The following is a 22669-nucleotide window of genomic DNA, read 5'->3' as shown; positions in this document are numbered from 1 at the left end:
GTTAATAGAAAGAGCCTCTAAAAAACACAATTGCTTTTCATGTCTTGATGGCTGTTAATAAAACAGCGTGTGCTTCACCATTGAAGCAGATGACTCACAGAGAATCTCAGAACACATGCTGAAATGCCACCTTTTAATGAGTAAACTTGATTTCTGAGTTAGGATCCTCAGAATCTTCTATGTAAATTGAAAGCATACTGCATACTTCCTTCTCAAAAATACAAAAATAGTTTCACATTCTTTTTTTTTTTTTTTTTAGATTGTCTATGGGAAAATATTTTAATTTATTTATGTTAACTAAACATACTACAGTAATTTCCAGAGAGCATAATACAGGATGGGAATATACCTACTTCTTAATACAAAATATGTTGAATGAAAGAACTCATTTTAAATTAATATTACGACCCATCTTTTCTTCCTCTGTTAGTTTCGGAATGTGACTGCCAGTTTGTGCAATTATGTAAAACTTTATTTTGCCATCATCTTGACAATAAAATCTATTTTCAAAATATACAACTTAGTTTAAAAACAGTAATAAGCAATAAGTATTAGCCATTATTATTTAAATTATTAACCATTATTATTTAAATTTATTAAGTTAATTAAATTAGCCATTATTATTTAATAGTTTCACATTCTTAAATTATATTGAATGACCTCCAATGCCTAGAATAAAGATAGCCAGGATTTTAATTTGATTAAAAATGATTAAAAATGTTGACTTTATTATTACTATTATTTTGCTCAAAACAGTTCATCTTGGAAAATATTACTTCGGAAATGTTTATATTTCTCTTGATTTTATTATATAGACAACATAATAGGTCTTGGCATATTTATTATTGTCTAATTAAGTGCTAGTTCTAACTGCTCTAACCAGGACATGACTTTTGTGATGGCTATTAAGGCAAAAACCAAGACGTATTTTTTTCTCACCTGAAAAATGGGGATAATAATGGAAACCAAAGTGAACATTAAAAACAACAATGTATGTAAGCATAGCAAGTGTTTGAAAATAAAAGGTAGGTTAGAGGAAGGCATCATTTTAATAAAAGTAATCTTAGATATCATACATGCAGATTTAATGACACCTTTTTTATATAATTAGCTATTACAAACTCTCAACGATTGGATGTTAATGTAAATTAAATATAACTCCAAAATTTCCCCTATTCCTTGAACTATTCTGGCTGTCTTTTAATTCAGATGGATTGCTGTGATGCTAGGTTGTAAAAACAAAATAGTACAAAAAATATTCAGAAGGAATATTGATATTATAATAATCCTTGCGTTTAGAAATAACTCAAATAATATATTCAGGTATAAAGTGATGGGCTATTTGTAAGAAGATACATGTTACCATGACTTCTATTCACCTTTTCAACTAATTAATACTACAGAACATAAATTTTAAGAAGTACCTCCTGATATGTATCAGAAAATGTTTACCCTTCACTCATGTCTTATTATTTTATTTTTATCTCCCATACTTCCAAATATTGTGAACTATAACATTACTTTTTGTAATATTTATTATATATTCATTCTTTAAAATTTGATTTTTATGCTTCACATTATGTTAATTATAAAACTGAAAAAATATTATAATAGTAGATTTGTTATTTATGAAAGCACAAATAATTATATGGTTTTCCTGAACTCATAAATAAAGTAATATCATAACATATAACTTTCAAAGAAAAAAATGAAGTATAAATATTAAATACTTTTTCTTTTCTTACCAAAATTTCTCAGAAGTACTCTGAATGTCTTTTCATACCTGAACTATTATTACTTGTGTATTCCCCTCAACATGGTTTGCCTCAGCATCATCATCTTTAAACCTCTGTAAATATATCATTTATAAATCCCAACCCTTTATTAATACTATCAAATTATATAAAACGTTCTGATTTATTTTGTTTAACACAGAGGATACTCATTCTGAGATGCCTGTCATTGCCCTGTTTATTTAAGGGCCCTGTTTATGTTTCAAGGACAGGCCTTGAAATCATGATTTAATCTTTTTGAGGTTCCATTTCACTTTACTAGAAGGTGTTTTTAAATGTGGTCTTTCTAAGGAAGAATGTATTTAAAATCAAATGCTTTAATGTATGAATACTTGGTTATTCACGGGTCTGTACTCGTAGATTCAACCAACTGTGAAATGAAGATAATCAGGAAAAAAACTCAATGAAAATAAGACTACAATAATAAAAAATAATACTAATTTAAGAATACCGTGTAACAACTATTTACAAAGCATTTACATTGTATTAGGTATTATAAGTAATCTAGAGATAATGTTGTATGTATCTGGGAAGATGTGTGTTGGTTATATGTAAATACTATGCAAATACAGAGCAAGAAGGTGACTGTCTGCAAGACAGAGAGAGACCTCAGAGGAAACAAAATATACTAACAGTGCTTGGACTGCTAGCCTCCAAAACCAATAGAAAATACATTTCTGCTGGTTAAGTCACTCAGTCTGTGGTATTGTGTTATGGCCATCTTAGCAAACTGAAACACTGGCATTGCCACAAATTGTTGACAAACAGGGACCTTTACATTTTGGAAATAGAGAGAGGTTTAAAAATATGTAGTATTTTCATTTTCCACAAACCTACCGGTGCTAGAGAAGCATCATTTTTGTGGAGGTATTTGAAATGTATTTATTCTTTTACTCATTTGTTTACTTGCTGACACTCTAATTAAGTAGCATTTTTCTTCAAAAGTTACAATATTCTCTGGCAAAATATATTTTTTGTCTTACTGTGAGAGCAAAAGAGAGTGTATTAAAAATAAGAAAAAAAAAAGAGAGAGAGAGAAAGAAAAGTTTAATCCGCCCACCTGATATGCAAAGGAAAGAAGAAATGTATGAGAAAAATGGTTAATGAAGAGGAAAGATATAAACATTTAAACAAGGAGTAGCAGTCCCCAAAAAAAATTAAGAAAAAGAACCATTTTTCACATGATTGTGACACCGTGCTTAGTGATAAATGCAGTAAAGTTTTTAGAAATAACAGCTCAGTAAAAGAAACCAGTAAAGACCTGGTGAGATCAATTGGTAGATTTGAGAAGTGGCTTAAATGTCATTATAAGAGGAGAAAACATCCTAAAGAAATTCTCAATTGTCTGTTTTAAATTTTGTTATTTTCACGTTTAGCAGTTTGTATATTAAATTCTTGTCGATAAAGTACTTACAGCATTCTCTTTTAAAATTACACTCCCTAAGTTTTAAATGAAGTCCCACTTGAAAACAGAAATGCAAATACAAATTCAAAACACATTTGATATTAAAATTATTAATTACACAAGACTATTTGTAAAGAGAAACAATAATCTGATAAGTCAACTGGTACCCTGCAAGGGACTGAGAAAGAGTAAGTAATGGCACAGCATAATTTTATTCATTATGTTTATCCATAATTATTGTATATCTAATTGTATCTGCAACAAGTAAACATTGGTTGTGACATATCTTCAGAGAGCAATTCCTCAGCAAAGATGACCATTTTACACAGGAGTGAGGGGGTTACACAGCCAACTTTCAGAATGAAGACATTGTCATAGGGTAGGTTGGGACTGCCTATCTGAGAAACAAGTATTTTTCTGTGTCACATTCGAGGATTTGGAACTTTAGGTACTCATGAAGTCCAATTGTCTAGTCGGTTTAGTATGTATTATTAAGACTATTTTGCTCTTTAAATCCATGTTGAATAGTCTCGGCTATTTTTCAGTAACCACTGAATATTTGTAAGTTTCCAAGTTTCACATTTGTAGTGCATCTTCCCCTTTTTTTATTTTGTTGACAAAATAAACCCATACAATAATAATTAAATGACAAGCATATTCAAGTTATGGCTTGCAAGGCATCATTAAATTGCATTTATGATTTAACTGTTAGTTAATGAGCAATAAAAGAGTATAAAATATGGTGTTCATGTTTGGAAATATACATATCCAGCAAAATTAAGTTGGAATGTCTCAATTTTATTAAGACAAAAACTGATTACTATTATTAACAGCATCTGCTATTGTTGTCCGGTTGAATTGTTTTACCATTTAAGAAGACTGAACTCTTCTTTGAAGTGATAATTTGCAATAAAAAGTCATCAATAGGAAAATACTTTACTTCTGGGATGTGATTAATTTGAGCAAGACAACCCCTGTGGTACTAAAGTAATGTTAATACAAATTTTATTTTTTAATATCTATTTTTGTAAACAAACAGTATGTTTTATTGCCATAAGAGCTTGAGTTTAAGAAAGTTATTTCTATTTATATGTGTATAATTATACAATATGATAGAACTGCAAATTACCACCAGGATCCTGTGGTACACAATAATACACAAGGATACACAAAATTTTGTTTTTCCTTTAATTAGCGCCCTTACCTTATTTGACTGGAAATTAGTCATTGATATAGTCAATATTAATCCTCTATGATGACCTTTCCATTTTAAACTTTTTACTGACCTATAGCATATTCTTTTCATATACTGTATATTTTTCATACACATTGTATTAGTCCATTTTCACATTGTTATAAAGAATAAGTGAGATTGGAAATATATACAGAAAAGAGGTTTATTTGACTCATAGTTATGCATGGCTGGGGAGGCCTCAGGAAACTTAAAATCATGGTGGAAGGCAAAGGTGAAGCAAGGCACATCTTTCATGGTGGCAGGCAAAAGACAGAGTGCAAGGGAAACTGCCACTTACAAAATCATCAGATCTTGTGAGAACAGTATGGGGCAGCAGCCCCCATGATCCAGTCACCTTCCACCAGGTCCGTTCCTTGACACGTTGGGATTACAATTAGGATTACAATTTGGTACAAGATTTGCATGGGGACACAGCCAAGCCACATCATACACACACATATGAGCATGTACAAATCTTAAATATAAAGCTCAGTAAATTCTCAAAAGTAATTATAGCCATGCACCTTCAAAATGTGCAACAAGTACAATCAAGTTAGCAAGTTAAAGCCCCCTTATGACTTCTTTCAATTATTACTTCTCCCACTTTACCAGCATTCTGATTTTAACCCAAATTATTAGCTTTTCATAATTTGAATTTCATGTAAATAGAATCATACAGGATGAATTCTGTCCTATCTGTCCTTTTAAAAGAAATGTTCAGGTTGTAACGTAAAACTGAAGTACATTTGATTTCATTATCTGTCCTGCAGAAATACTCAAAGATACAACAATTCACATACATTTTATTATTTCTTTTCACATAGTAAACCTATTGTATTTTCATATTATATACTGTATGTAGCATGAGATAAAATGTCAACATTGATTTGTAAATGAATTTGAGTTAGTTATTTTTTAACCTGTTTTCCCAATTTTTAAATATTGATAGATAATGTAATGGACTTACCGTGTGCAACATAATATTTTAAAGATATGTATACATTGTGGAATGACTAAATCTAGCAAATGAACATATGCATTATGTCAATCATTTTGTCATGAGAACCCTTGACATCCATTTTTTGCATTTTTTTCAAGAATACAATCTATTGCTATTACTACAGTCATCAACTAGTGCAATAGATCTCGTAAAGTTACTGTTCCTGCCGAACTGAAATTTGGTATCCCTTAACTAACAACTCCCCAACTGTCTTCCCATCAAACCTCTCTATCCCCTGCTATCCACCTTTTTAAATTCCAGATTTTAAATGAGAGGGATAATTAGGCATTTGTATTTATTTGCCTGGCTTATTTCACTTAACACTTTATTCTTAATTGGTATTTGGCTTTATATTTCAGTTACTAACTATTATGAATGATGTGCTAAAAATATCCTTTTATAAATTTTCTACATATTTATTTTAGGTTCAAACGTACATGTGAAGGTTTGGTACATAGGTGAACTCACATCATGGGGATTTGTTGTACAAATTATTTCATCAGCCAGGTACTGAGCCCAGTATCCAATAGTTATCTTTTCTGCTCCTCTCCTTACTCTCATCCCCCACCCTCAATTAGGTCCATTGTCTGTTGTTCCCTTCTTTGCACTCATGATTTCTCATCATGTAGCTCCCATTTATAAGTGAGAACGTGTGCTATTTGGTTCTTGTGTTAGTTCACAAAGGATAATGGCCCCAACTCCATCAGTCCCTGCAAATAACATAATCCCATTCTTTTTATGACTTCATAATATTCCACAGTGTACATGTACCACATTTTGTTTATCCGGTCTGTCATTGATGAGCACTTAGGCTGATTTCATGTCTTTGCTATTGTGAATAATAGTGGTGGAATGAACATTCACGTGCATGTATTTTAATGGTAGAATGATTTATATTCTTCTGGGTATATACTCAGTAATGGGATTGCTGGATGAATGCTGGTTCTGCTTTTAACTCTTTGAGGAGTTTCCATACTGCCTTCCACAATGATTGAACTAGAATACACTCCCACTAACAGTGTGTAAGTTTCTGTATTCTCCACAACCTCTCCAGCGTACTTTTTGACTTTGTAACACTAACCATTCTGACTGGTGTGAGATGGTATCTCATTGTGATTTTGATTTGCAGTTCTCTGAAGATCAGTGATATTGAGCTTTTCTTCATATACTTGTTGGCTATATGTGTGTCTTCTTCTGAAAAGTGTCTATTCACATCCTTTGCATACTTTTTAAAGGGATTGTGTGTTTATCTCTTGTAAATTTAAGTTCTTTATAGATACTGGATATTAGACCTTTTTCAGATGCATAGTTTGTAAATATTTTCCTCCATTCTGTAGGTTGTCTCTGTTGATAGTTTTGTTGTTGTTGTTGTTTTTGTTGTTGTTGTTGTTTTTTGCTGTGCAAAAACTCTAATTGGATTTCATTTGTCAATTTTTGTTTTTGTTGACATGTTTTTAGTTTCTTTGTCATGAAAGCTTTGCCTGTGTCTATGTCCTGAGTGGTATTGCCTAGATTTTCTTCAAGGGTTTTTATAGTTTTGGGTTTTACATAGAAGTCTTTAATCCATCCTGAGTTGATTTTTGTACATGGTGTAATAAAGGGGTCCAATTTCGATATTATGGATATGGCTAACCAATTATCCCAGCACCATTTACTGAATAGGAAGTCTTTTTCCCATTGCTTATTTTTGTCAGTTTTGTCAAAGGTCAGATGGTCGTAGGTGTGTGGCCTTATTTCTGGGCTCTCCATTCTGTTCCATTGGTCTATGTGTCTGTTGTTGTACCAGTACCATACAGTTTTGGTTTCTGTAGCCCTATAGTATAGTTTGAAGTCAGGTAACACAATGCCTCCAGCTCTATTATTTTTGTTTAGGATTGCCTTGGCTATTCAGGCTATTTTTTTGTTTCATATGAACCTTAAAATAGTTTTTTCTAGTTTCATGAAGAATGTCATAGTAGGAATAGCATTGAATCTGAACATTGCTTTGGGCAATATGGCCATTTTAATGAAATTGATTTTTCATATTCATGAGGATGGAATGCTTTTCCATTTGTTTCTGTCTTCTCTGACATGTGACCATTATGGAAATAAAATTTTCCACATTAAATTTTTAAAATAAAATCATCTAGAGGGAAAGAGATTTTAAGGATTTGGCTATATGACTATGTGGCTGGAAAATCCATAATCTGTGGGGGAGAACAACAGGTTGGAAATTCAAATGTCTATTTTATAGTCTTGTGGAAGATTGCCCTCTTCTCTAGGAAACCTCAATTTTGCTCTGAAGATCTTTAACTGATTGGATGAGGTCTATCCAAAAAATGTCATTTAATCTATTTACTTAAAGTCAGTAATCTATTTACTACAACTAAAGTTTGACCAAACAGGTACGCATCATAATCTAGACAAGTGGACACTTTCATTAACTATCACAATACTATGACATTTTTGCTACCTATAACAAAATTTATTTCTTTCATCATATAAATTTTGGATTTTTAAAATTCTTATGCTTGTTTGTCATTTGATATATAGTTTAAAATTTTAGTACCACTTTAAGTCCTCTCTTTTTATTTTTCCTATTAATTTTTGGATTCTTTTGTATTTTTTATACTTCAAACTTTTAACATTTCCAGTCATTCACAGACATTACATGTTATATTGTCACTATTTTAATGGTTTCTGTTAATAAAAAATAATTCTTCATATTTGATAGCTGTTGTTTTATTGGACCTATTTAGAAAATTTGGCCAAATGGCAAAATAATGATGATTTTTCTGTATTAACTTCTACTGTCTTTATTGTTTCATCTTTTACATTTTTATATACAATCTACCAAGAACGAATTTTGTTTGTGGGATGAGGAATTGGTCATGTTGTCCTTTGTAAACTAAAAATAAACTTCTAAGACCTCTGCCCCTGAACAGTTCACCTGTTGGTCAAGGGGACCCCAGAGAAGCCTTACAAATGGAGATCCCAGCCATAACAGGACCGGAGGTCAGACATGACTCATTATACCCCTCCCTTTTACAGTTTAGACACAACTGACCAGCAGTAATGCTAAAAGAGTGATCACAAAGCAGAAGAAAAAGACTCATTGTGACAATCAGATACCGAATAATCAACAGGATCTAAGGCTATGTCAAACAAATGTTAAGGCATGCATCCACACATGTAAAGAAAAAAACTATATTTTGACTGCCTGGAAGTGGTCATATATCATGGTTTACATCCTGTGCTTAAATACAAATTCTTACCATGAATCTTCACATTTTATCATGAGTTTCTCAAACTATTAATATATTGATATGGTTTGGCCCTGTGTCCTCAACCAAATCTCATCTCAAATTATAATCCCCACATGTCAGGGGAGGGACCTGGTGGGAAGTAATTGGCTTATGGGGGTGTTTGCCGCGTGTTGTTCTCGTGATAGTGAAGAAGTTCTCAAGAGATCTGATGGTTTTTAAAAGTGGCAGTTTCCCTTTCACACACTCTGTCTCTCCTGCTGCCTTGTGAAGGAGATGCCTGCTTCCCGTTTACCTTCTGCCATGATTGTAAGTTTCCTGAGGCCTCTCATCCATGCAAAACTGAGTTAATTAAACTTTTTTCTTTATAAACTAACCAGTCTCAGATAGTATCTTTATGACAGCATGAAAATGGACTAATGTACATACTAATTAATACATATCTACTAACCTTTAAAATGGGACTAATTTATTTCCAAATTACAAAGTTATACTCATTTTCTTGTGCATAAAACATTTTAGCTTACCTGTTGTCTTCTACGTAAACAGACGTTGTGTGAATGTATTTCCTTGCCCTTAATCTCTGTATTATACCCTCCAATAAAAAAGGACAACATTGATATGAGCAGTCCTTCACCCTTCTCCTAAAGTTTTTTGTAAAAATATTTCAGCTTATAACAGAGGTTATAACAAACCTAGCTTTGATGATGTATGTTCCAGAGTCAATCTTCAAACTTGGCTTTCAATAAACCCCTATCAAATTATTTCTGCCTCAACAATTTTAATTTCAGTCAACAACTTTTATCCTACTTTGATCACTCAATCAACCCTACACAATTCACTACAGAATTTTTCATCTTTTCACTAATTTCCATCCCCAACTTGTCAAAAATAATGGGTTCCTGTATGCATGCATCATTTCCATTGGCTAAGTTTCAAATCCCTGCACAATATCACAATGACATAACTTCTGTTACTTCATACTAGAGTTCTTTCTCCTCTAAGTTTTCAGTTGCTATAAGACATTCTAAGTGTTGCTCTCCTTGATAGTGTTTCTGGGTATCAGGGTTTCTTTGAATTTTCATATAAATATTAGTTTGGCCTTATCAGATTCCACAAAAATTTCTCCTGAAAAATCTACTGGATTAATATCAAATCTAAAAATCAACCTGGAAAGCATTGTCACCTTTAGTACTTAAGGCTATAGGTATAATTATCCTATGAATATTTTGCATTCATTGCATGTACATTTTAAAATATAGATGAAATTACATGAGATGTAATCTCTTCTATAGGATTTATTACTTTGAATAAAATATATGAAGATTAATCTTTCTTGCATGAAGTTGCAGTATGTTTATTGTATTATTGCTCTGTAGCTTCAATTAAATTAATTAGATAACTTTAAAACAATTCACTTTATGTGGAAAAACCTGAGGTAATGTAATATCAAGAACAACATGATTTAGATGTCAAAATGTATTTTCCTATTCAGATCATCCTGATATGGGTCTATAAGTGACTTAATTTGACTTTCCACTTATCATCCTTCTGAAATGTTGTTTTCTCAAAATCATCATTTTTTTCTAATGTAAAATACTTAAAATATTTCTATGAATTTCTAGCATTTTTAGCCTTTCTGACATTCTTGTTTAAATGGTTTTATTCTTACGTTGATGGATTTATTAATTTGTAAATTGCTGCCTGATATTTCTTTAAATTTTAGGTTAGATCTCAGGGAGAAGTGTTTACTTTCTGCCATCTTAATCCCATATTCTACGCAGTTCTTAATTCTACTTTTGCTTTTCTACTTACTCATTACATTTTGGTAATAATTATAGCTTGTATATCCAAATATTCAATACAGCTCTTTCTCCTCTCTTCTTTTCATGTTTTTGATGTTTTTATAATATATGCAATAGAAAGAGACACAGCAAAACAAAATTTTGTATTAATGATCCTTGAGAATGCCTTGAAAATTATTTGCAACATATACATATTATCATCAAAGAAGCCACACATTTGGCTGCACTGAAATACATTATAGAAAGTGTGCTTACTGATATATTTAACAGCATAATCTTACATGAATATTTAAAGTGTTAATATATTACATTAGGCAATAAAAAAGTAGAATAAACTGGCAAGAAGTTACTGTTATAATTTTTATACATTTCACACTGAATGTTTAGTGAATTTGAGCCAATTTCACCACTTTGAATACGTTATTGAATAATAACAGTGCAATGTATACATCTTTTAGTTAATAAAAGCTACTCTGATCACAAATGGTACAACCCCAAATAGAAAATAAGCTTAATCTCATACAGCATTCTAAATCTATTTTGTTTATTTATTTTTTTGTGTGTAGTTCCAAATATACACCAATTTCCCTCAGATTCTGGAATTTATCTTGCGCAAAAGCCATAGTAAATGCTGTAAATTTAGCATGAAACTATTTTTCTTTTTACTGGTCTCATTTCATCATGCTTCATCTCTTCTTTCACTATATTTGAACTTGAGAAAAGATGAAGGTAAATTGAAAAATTGAATACTGTCTAACATTTCAAAATATCCTTAAGAAAAACAAGACCTTTACCCAGGTGGAAGGAGTTGAGATTTAGTGGATTCTACAATTGTTATTCTCTAAAATATTTACAGATATCATCTTTGGTCTCACTGTCTTGTTTTCTTAGCAATAAATTCTCTGTACTACTTGAGATATTGAATCCAAGACAAGTGCAAATTCCATTCTCCTTTTCACATTCTGTTGCCTGAAACGCAAGGTTGTGAATCTTCAACATTTCTTACAATTTTCAGCATGATCTAGGCATTGTAGTTGAGTAGATATTCATCAATAGTGTCTCCAAAGCACAGTATTTTCTTATTTTCTTCAAGGATATTATATTATGGCAAGTATTTCTTCTTTCAATATTTAATTCCATCAAGTAAGTATGCCGTAGTTTTGAAAAGCAAAGTTGAACTTACACATGCATTTTATTAAAAAGCTTTTCAAATACTGACAGATAAATGCCTAAATGACGATGTTGAAGTAATATAAAATTGCCTTGCATTCTCTTTCCTTTGTCCAGTTTTTCAGTAATCAAACTTCTCTAAGAATTACTTTGTAATTTTTTATTTAAATATAAATATTTAACGCTTTATATGATACCTGATGGAACCTGTTTTCTTAAAAATTAATATAAGTTGTTTATGGCAGCTTTGAGAATTCCATTCAGCAGGTATACACATGTAATCTGAAGAAAAGTGTAAGAATATGTTATTTCAAAAGTTGATCAGTAGCATTCTATTTAATAAGATGGTGTTATTAATTATTCAGAAAACATGATGCTATTTAAACTAATTCTCGTGCTTTCCCATTCTTAATGGTGATATGTGTATTTGTAATCAGTGTTAATTTTAATTGAATTACATTACACTTGTTTACTCAAGAACACATTTATTTGAAAGAAAGAAAATTTCTCTAATTGAATGTGAGACGTGCATCTGAAATTTTAGTAACTATAATATCGTGGTATCTATTTTAAACTTTGGGATAAAATCCAACAGTTTTTTGTTGTTGTTGCTTTTTGTTGTTGTTTGTTTTGGTTTTTTGTTGTTGTGGTTTTTTTGTTGTTGTTGTTTGAGACAGAGTCTCGCTCTGTCGCCCAGACTGGAGTGCAGTGGCACGATCTCCACTCACTGCAAGCTCTGCTTCCTGGGTTCACGCCATTCTCCTGCCTCAGCCTCCCGTGTAGCTGGGAGTGTTGTTTTTTAACGGGGTTGTTGCCAGGCTGGAGTGCAGTGGCGCGATCTTTGCTCACTGGAACCTCCACCTCCTGGGTTCAAGTGATTCTCCTGTCTCAGCCTCCTGAGTCACTGGGACTATAGGAGCACGCTGCCAGGTCTGGCTAATTTTTTTTTTTTTTTTTTTTTGTATTTTAGTGGAGACGGGGTTTCACCATGTTGCCCAAGCTGGTCTTGAACTCGTTAGCTCAGGCAATCCACCTGCCTTGGCCTCCTAAACTGCTGGGATTACAGGTGTGAGCCACTGCGCCCGGCTCAGGTTTTTTATTTTGTTGCTCAAATTGTCCCAAGCTTTTATTGGCTCTTCCAGTTGACTTAATGGAGAACGGTGTTAAAACCTAAGATATAGTTAGGTTGATTTTTTTTCTTCTTTGGTGTTTTCTGAATCAGAGCATGGCACTAAACCTAGTAATCAAAACTTAGATTTATAAGAAACTGGTGAACTCTCTCCTATCATAGTGGCTATACTATTTCCAACTGCCCCCATCAAATGGTAATGACTTCCCTAGGCTTTTGTTGGACTAAACTTCTTAATTTTTCCTTTACTTCTAAGAATAAAAGTTCACTGGATATAGAATATAAAGCCTAAAGATTTCTGCCCACACTTTTTTCTTTCTTGCATTGTTTCCAAGGAAATTTTCACTGTAATTCCTCTGCATATACCCCTATAGATAAGGCATTTCTGTTTGTTTGTTTAACTCTGACTTTGATCCAGATTTTCTCTTTATATTTAATTTTCTGCAGTTTGAATATGTTATGCCTTAGGTGCAGTTTGCTTGATATGTATTCTAACGGTTCTATGGGCCTGTGATCTGTAGTTTTGTGTTTGTCATTACTTTGGGCAAACTTTAAACATTTGTTAATTCAAATAGTTATTCTGCCCTTTGTCTCTTTCTTCTCTTTCCTCGTTACCATTTTGCATAAGTTGCACATTTTAAAACTTACCTGCAGTTTATGGATATTCTTTTCTGATTAAAATGACTGGTGTTATTATTATTATATCACTTTTTTCACTTAAATTTGGGTAGTTTCTATGGACCAATCTCCAAGCTCATTTATTTTTTTCATGGGCAGCTCAAGTCTACTGGTGACCCCAACAAAGGCATTCTTCACTTCTCTCAGAGTGGTTTGTGATTTCTAGCATTTCCGTATGTTCTTTCTTATAGGTTTCTATCTTTTTTCTTTAGCTAACCATTTGTTGTTTCATGTTTTCTGCATTTTTCCATTTGTTATTTATCATAGTTATTTTAAATTTTCTTCCATAATTTCAACATCTGTGTCATATCTGATTCTGATTCTGATGCTTGCTTTGTCTCTTCAAACTATGTTTTGCACTCCATTTTACCATAACCTATAATTTTTGTTGTTGTTGAAAGCTAGAAATAATATATTGGAAAATAGGAATTGAGGTAAATAGCCTTTTAGAGAGAGGTTTTATGTTTATTTGGCTAAAAGTTGGCCTGTATTTAATGTTTGCTATACATTAGATTCCAGAGGCTTCATATTTTTATACCATGTTTTCCTTTCCTTTTTTGACTTAAAGCTTTTCAAAGCACCCTTGCATCTCCATCTTACAGCTCTTTCATGGTAATTTACTATTATTGTACTGGAGCCCTATTCCTGTGGTGGTAAGGTATCGAGGGAGTGTATTATTGGATTAGTCCTGTCTCTCATTGCTATAAATAACTAATTAAGACTGGGTAATTTATAAAGAAAAAAGATTTAATTGACTAACAGTTCCACAGACTGTACAGGAAGCCTGGCTAGCAAGACTGTAGGAAACTTACAATTACAGCAGAAGGTGAAGGGGAAGCCAGCATGTCCTACATAGCTGGAGAAGGAGGAAGAGAGAGCAAAGGGGGAGATCCAACACACTTTCAAACAACCAGATCTCATGATATCTTTATCATGAGATAATACTAGGAGAATGGTGCTAAACCATTAAAAACCACCCTGGTCATCCAATCACCTCCCACCAGGCTCCACTTTTAACAATGAAGATTACAATTCAACATGAGATTTGGGTGAGGACACAGAGCCAAATCATATCATTCTGCCTCTGGCCTCTCCCAAATCTCATGTCTTCTCACATTGCAAAACACAATCATGCCTTTCCAATAAACCCCCAAAGTCTTAACTCATTCTGGCATTAACTCAAAAGTCCAAGTCTGAAGTCTCACCTGAGACAAGGCAAGTCCCTTCCACCTATGAGCCTGTAAAATCATAAACATGTCAGTTACTTTCACAAAACAATGGAGATACAAGCATTGCACAAATCCTTCCATTCCAAAAGACAGAAATCGGCCAAAGTGAAGGGGCTACAGACCCTAAGCAAGTCCAAAACCCAGTAGGTCCATCACTAAATCTCAAAGCCCCAAAGTAATCTCTTTTAACTCTATGTCTCACATCTCCAGACCACACTGATACAAGAGGTGGGTTCCCAAGGACTTTGACAGCTCTGTTCCTGTAGCTCTGCATGGTATAGGCCCCATGACTGCTTTCACAGGCTGGTGTTGAGTAACTGTGGCTTTTCCAGGTGCATGATGCTAGCTGTTGGTGGATCTATCATTCTGGGATATGGAGGATGATGGCTTACTTCTCATGGCTCCAATAGGCAGTGTCCCAGGGGGACTCTGTGTGGGGTCTCCAACCCCACATTTCTCCTGTGCACTGCCCTAGTAGAGGTTCTCCATGAGGGTTCTACCCCTGCAGCAGACTCTTGCCTGGACATCCAGGTGTTTTCATACATCCTCTGAAATCTAGGCAGAGGCTTTCTAACTTCAGCTGTTGCCCGTTGTCTACTCACAGATTTAACACCATGTAGAAGCCACCAAGGGTTATGGCTTGTACTCTCTGGAGCAGTGGCCTGAGATGTATCTGGGGCACTTTTAGCTGGGGTGACTGGGATACAGAACGCCATGTCCTGAGGCTGCACAGAGCAGTGGAGCCCTGGGTCTGTCTCAGGAAACCATTTTTTCCTTCTAGGCGTCTAGGCCTGTGATGGTAGGGGCTGTCACAAAGGTCTCTGAAATCCCTTAGTGGCATTTTCCTTATTGTCTTGGATATTAACATTCAGTTTATCTTTACTTATGCAAATTTCTGTAGTAGGCTTGAATTCCTCCCCAGAAAATGGGTTTTCTTTTCTACCACCTAGTCAGGATGCATTTTTCAAATTTTTATGCTCTGCTTCCCTTTTAAATGTAAGTTCAGTTTCAGATAATCTCTTTGCACACACACATGAGGATATAATGTCAGAAGCAGCCAGGCAACATCTTGAATGCTTTGCTACTTAGAAATTTCTTCTGCCAGGTACTCTAAATACTATCTTGCAAGTTCAAAGTTCCACAGATCTCTAGAGCTAAAGCATAGCAAGACTGACCTTTACTCCAGTTCCCACTTGGTTTCTCATCTCCATCTGGGACCACGTCAGCCTGGACTTCATTGTACACATAACTATTAGCATTTGGGTCACAACAATTTAACTAGTCTCTAGGAAGTTACAAACTTTCCCTCATCTCCTTGTCTTTTACTGAGCCCTCAAAACTGTTCCAAACTTTGTCCATTACTAAGTTCCCAAGTCAATTTCACATTTTCAGGTATCTTTAACTTAATGCCCCACTTTCCTGGTACCAATTTTCTATATTAGTTCATTTTTGCATTGCTATAAAGAACTACCTGACTCTGGGTTATTTATAAAGAAAAGAGCTTTAATTGACTCACAATTCCACAGGCTACATAAGAAGCATGGCTGGCGAGGCCTCAGGAAACTCAATCATGGTGGAGAGAGAAACTGTCATGTCCTACATGACTGGAGCAGGAGGAAGGGAGAGCAAGGGGGAGGTGCTTCATACCTTCAGACAACCTGATCTCATTACAGCTCTATCATGAGACAGAACTAGGAGGATAGTGCTAAATCATTAGAAACCACCCCCATGATCTAATCACCGCTCACCAGGCTCCACCTCCAAAACTGGAGATTAAATTTCAACATGAGATTTGGGGGAGAACACAGAGCCAAATCATATGAATTATATCCTTTTAAAACTGTTCTCCTCCTTATGTGATACAGGAAAACTATAGGATACCTATAAGAGAATACCCTACCCTTCCCTCAAGCCAGGTAAGACTCAGGTAATGTATTTTTACCTTTAGAGCAGGCCTTTAAATGAAAAAATTCTCTCATAGTATTTCACAGTGACAAGTCCGCCACTTCCCAAACTCACTGGTCAGGATGCAATTTTTATTAGTTCTTCAATGCAGTGAACTGGTGGGGTATCCGAGGTAAGTGTGTGGAGACTTTCTAAGACCACATGCCTAAGGAGCTTCTCCCTCTCACCGTAGTTCACAATTCCCCTTCAGCATTTGGTCAAAATTACCATTTAAGTCTTCTCGGTTATGATTTCTGGAAATTCTGTTCCATGAAAAGGGATCTTAGCTGTGACTTTTTAGATTTGCCTGTGTCTCTAGATTTTTGGATTCTAGTTTGTGCCTGTGTCCTTAATTTTCTCATGGGTAGAAGAACATCATCGATATTCAGTTTGTTCAGATTTTGCTTATAATAAGTACGAGTAAAAAAAAGTTCTGTTCAGTTCTTTATATGTGAGACCTGAAACTGGAGTCCAGAAACTCCAAGCATTTTTAACAAGATTTACTTATTAAAATATTTTGATTAATCCCCATGTATTAGTCAGGGACAGGACTAATAGGACAGATGTATATATGAAAAGGAGTTTATTAAGGAATACTGACTCACATGATCACAACGTGAAGTCCCACAATAGACTGGCTGCAATCTGAGGAGCAAGGAAGCCAGTCCAAGTCCCAAAACCTCAAAAGTAGGGAAGTCAATAGTGCAGCCTTCATTTTGTGGCCAAAGGCCTGAGAGCCCTTGAAAAACCACTGGTGTAAGTCCAGGAGTGCAAAAGCTGAAGAACTTGGAGTTTGATGGTCAGGGTCAGGAATCATCCAGCACAGGAGACAGATGAAGGCTGAAAGACTCAGCCAGTTTAGTCCTTCCGTGTTCCTCTGCTCACTTTTATCCTAGCCACGCTGGCAGCTTACTAGATGATGCCCACCCAGATTGAGGGTGGGTTTGCCTCTCCCAGTTCACTGACTCCAATGTTAGTGTGCTTTGTCAATACCCTCACAAACACACCCAGGAATAATACTTTGCATCCTTCAATCCAATCAGACTGACCATCACTAGTCCATCCCTTATAAACTTGAACCCACACACATCTCCTGAAATCAAACATAATCTTCAAATAAAGACAATAATAAGTCACAAGTACACCTAGCATAATACAACTATCCTTTGTACAACCCGAAACTGCACCAATTCCCAACAGAAATGCTATTACTACATTTAAAAACATTTAAATACTGATACAAAGTCAATAAATCTTATGTCACATGATAATGAAAAAAGAAAGGAAATAAAATTAAGATATATATTTTAGTACAAGTGGATACATGCACAAACCTGTTCTTAACAAAAATAGGAGGAAATACTCATGACAAATATAGTCCTTGTTTCTGCAAATGGTCATGTGGTCATAGCTGGTATTGATGACTACCTTCTTCTACTATTCATTCTGTATTCCCCTTGCCTTCAGCAAGCACTTCAGCAGGTCATGGCTTTTTACCTGGTGAAGTGACCCAAGCCTTGATTCCTGAAGGGTCTGGGCCATTAGTAGTACTACATGGATTGGGCTATTGTAGTTTCCCATTGACATTAATCACAGGGCATGACAATACTAAGAGATGCCCTAAAAGATCTCCTGTATTCCATGCATACTCTTCCTTGCCTCCATTGTGAAGTAGTAGACTGATTGCCTCCTGATAGTCTGGGTCAATCACCCCAGGCAACACTGTAACTCCCTTCTTAGCCTGTTGACTTCGAAGTAGAAGGAGCCCAAAATGACCGGGTGGCAATCTTAACTTTCAGCTTAATGTAATTGTTGTTGTGTCTCCTGGTGGCAGCACTACTCTCTCTGCAGCTAAGACCTCTAGGCCAGCAAAAACTGATGTCATGGGAACAGGAAGTAAAAACTTTGCTAGTGGGTCACTAGGGGTGATGGTGAGTGGTGCCGCTTCCACTATCACACCTTGATTCCTGGACCCATGAATCCTGGCTATGGGAGAAACAGTACCATATATTGGACACTGATTCAGAGCATACACAGCCTTCTAGAAAACTTTTTTCCCAACCCTGCAAAGTATTGTCACCTAATTAGTGTTGTAATTGTGACTTCAAAAGGTCATTCCACATTCTATCGATCCAGCTGCTTCAGGATGACGGGGAACATAGGAAGACCAAACTCCATCAGCGTAAGCCCACTGCCACACTTCTTTAGCTGTAAAGTGAGTGCCTTGGTCAGAGGCAATGCTATGTGGAACACCGTGAAGCTGGATAAGGCACTTCATGAGTCCATGGATGATAGTCTTGACAGAAGCATTGTGTGCGGGATAAGCAACCAATATCTAGATTAAGTGTCCACTTCAGTGAGGAAAAACCACTGCCCTTTCCATGATGAAAGAGGTCCACAATAATTAACCTGCCACCGAGTAGCCAATTGATCACCCTAAGGAATGGTGCCATATTGAGGGCTCAGGGTTGGTCTCTGCTTCTGGCAAATTAGCCACATCAGCCTTGGTTGGTGGAAGTCCATGTTGCTGAGCCCATGTGTAACCTCCATCCCTGCCACCATGGCCACTTTGTTCATGGCCTCATTGTGCAATGACAGGAGTGGCTGGGGAAGGAGGCTGCATGTTGATCACAAAATGAGTCATCCTATCCACTTAATTATTAAAATACTGCTACGCTGACGTCACCCTTTGATGAACATTCATATGAAATACAAATATCTTCAGCTTTTTATCACTCTAAGAAGTTCATCCACATACCGGTTCCCCAAATTTTTGTCTCAAATTTTCCAATCATGCTACTTCCAAGTCCCTCACCATCCAGCCAATATAATGGCTTCAGCCCGTGAATCAGTATATAATTGCACATCTGGCCATTTCTTTTTCCAAGCAAAATGCACAACCAGGTGCACTTTTTGAAGATCTGCCCACTGGGAAAATTTCCCTTTGCCACCGTCCTTCAAGGATGTCCCAGAATGGGGATGCAGTGAGCAGCTATCCACTTTCAGGTGGTGCCTGCATATCATGCAGAGTCATCTGTAAACCAGGGCCTAGTCTTCTCTTCCTCTGTCACCTGATCATAGGGAAATCCCCATGAGGTCACTGATGCAGGCTGGGAGAGAGAAGGTAGAGTGGCAGGAGTGGGGACCATGAGCATTTGAGCCACTTCCTCATGTAACTTACTTGTACCTTCAGGAGCTTCTCAAGCCCGATTGTGTATATATCACTTCCATTTGATGATGGAATGCTGCTGTGCGTGACCTGCTTTATGGTTAGATGAGTCAGAAAGCACCCAGTTTATGATAGGCAGTTCGGGTAGCATGGTTACTTGATGACTCATAGTCAAACGTTCAGTTTCTACCAAACGTTCTTGGCCTACCAGTAACAGGCCAAGAGCTGTCTCTCAAAAGGAGAGTAGTTATCTGCAGAAGATGGCAGGGCCTTGCTCTAATATTCTGGAGGCCTCCGCTGTGATGCACCTATGGGGTCTGCCAAAGGTTCCAAGCAGCATGCCTATCTGTCACTGACACCTCAAGCACCACTGGATCTGTTAGGTCATATGGCCCAAGTGGCAGAGCATCTTGCACAGCAGCCTGGAACTGTTGCAGAGCCTTCCCCTGTTCTGGACCCCACTTGAAACTGGCAGCCTTTTGGGTCACTCAATAAATGGGCTGGAGTGACACACCCAAATAAAGAATATGTTGCCTCCAAAATCAAAATAGGCACACTAGGCATTGTGTCTCTTTCTTGGGGCAGGAGGGGCCAAATGAAGTAATTTATCCTTCACCTTAGAAGGAACATCTCAACAGGCCTCACAACACAGGACCCCTAGAAATTTTACTGAGGCAGAAATTCTCTGAATTTTAGTTGAATTTGTTTCCCATCCCCTGGCATGCAAATGTCTCACCATTGTTACTTCTTGCTTACTGGATCCAATCAATTAGCATAATCTCATCAATGTAATGGACCAGTGTGATATCTTGTGGAAGCAAAAAGCAATCAAGGTCTCTTCGAACAAGATTGTGACACAAAGCTGGAGAGTTGATATACCACTGAGGTGGGACAGTAAAGGTATACTGTTGGCTTTGCCAGCTAAAGGCAAATTGCTTCTGGTGGGCCTTATGGACAGAAATGGAGGAAAAGGCATTTGCCAAATCAATGGCTGCACACTAAGGACCAGAGATGTGTTTATTTGCTCAAGCAATGTAACCGCATCTAGTACAGTAGCCACAATTAAAGTGACAACTTGGTTAAGCTTATGATAATCCACTCTCATTCTCCAGGATCCATCTGTCTTCTGCACAGGCCCAATAGGAGAGTTGAATGGGGATCTGGTGGGAAATACCACCCCTGCGTATTTCAAGTCCTTGAAATATGCAAATCTCTGCAATCCCTCCAGGGATGCAATAGTGTTTATGATTTACTATTTTTCTAGGAAGAGGCTTCCATTTGACCTTTCCCACCATAATACCACTCATCCTACCAATCAGGGAGCTAATGTGGGAATTCTGCCAACTACTAAGTATGTCTATGCTAATTATGCATTCTGGAACTTGGAAAATGACCACAGGATGGACTCACTGTAAATCAGACCTGAGCGAACACTCCATTAATTATCTGGCTTCCATAAGTCCCTACTTTAACTGGAGGACCACAGTGATGTTTTGGATTCCCTGGAGTCAGTATCAGCTCTGAGTCAGTGTCCATTCATCCCCCGAAAGTCTGATTATTCCTCCTTTTGCAATGCACAGTTACTCTGGTAAAAGTTTGGAGGTCTTGTTGTGGAAAAATATTTGTTTGTTCAGCTCTTGCTTACAATAACTAGAAGTGTAAAAGGGTCTGGATCTTTATATGTAGAGTCTGAAACTGCAGTTCAGAAACCTAAGCATTTTTAAAAATATTTTCTTCTTAAAATATTTTAATTAATCCCCACAACCAAATTCTAATGGATTCACAATTATATCTTTTATTATACAGATAAGAAAAAATAAGGCCAGGTAATGATTAAATAACTTTTTCACAGTGAAATAGGTTATAAAAAGTAGAGCCGGATAAAACTACTGGTTGAAATCCAATGCCCAATTTCCCAACCATGATGCTACAATGCTTTTGAATTCTCTATTGCCTCTCAAGCATCTCAAGAGGTATTTTCGCTAATAAGCACTTAATCCAATAAGGACAGAATAAAGCTCTTGTCTTTAAAACGTCATGCAATCTGTACACTAGATAATTTGAAAGTCTATTCCTCCTCTAAATTGTCATGCGAAAGCATTTTCTTCATGTAGCACTCTTGAAGAAGCTTGTGTTGTTAAAAAGTACCATGCCACTTTTGAATCTGTTTAGTAAATGCCACATACATTTGGATCTATGAGAAGAGGAAAAGTGTGGTCATGCATGTACTCAGTGATTTGTATTATATGAGCTTATGAAAATGTAGTATGGTAAAATATAGCAGTATGTAGTCAAGTAACCAATATTTTCCAACATTTTGAATGAAAACTTGAAAAAACCTGCTATTTTTAGAGCTAGGCAGTGTGTAATGTCTCTAGCGATTATCTGTACTAGACTATTATTTGGAAGTTTATGGTGTTTAAATTTTAGAGTGCAAAGATTGAGTTGGTTTCCAAGAGTCTAAAAAATTCTTCACTTTGTAATCATTTTTTAAAGTACCAATTAATAAAGTAAAAACAATACTGATTTGTTTAGAAACTTTTAATGTACCTGAAAACAACAATGACAACAAGAATAAAATCAACAATACAAAATGTTCTATTAAAAGTGGAAAAATAAATGCTTCTTGCACTATGGAATTGCCCAGAATTAAAATAAAAAATGTTCAAGGATTGCATAAGAGGGTGATTATGGGATGGAAGCAAACAGTGCATGTAGAAAAATTATTAATATCTAATGGCTACTTCTGAACAATCAATTTATATTTAAAATTTGAAAAGGTATTGATGAAAAAATTCAAAACATAAAATACGATGTTATACGTAATAGTCAGAAAAAGAATAGGCATAAATACACTGTTGGAAGTAAAGG

This window comes from Theropithecus gelada, chromosome 17 (assembly GCF_003255815.1).
Source record: "Theropithecus gelada isolate Dixy chromosome 17, Tgel_1.0, whole genome shotgun sequence".
NCBI lineage: Eukaryota > Metazoa > Chordata > Mammalia > Primates > Cercopithecidae > Theropithecus > Theropithecus gelada.
Note: the sequence above shows the minus strand (reverse complement) of the source record.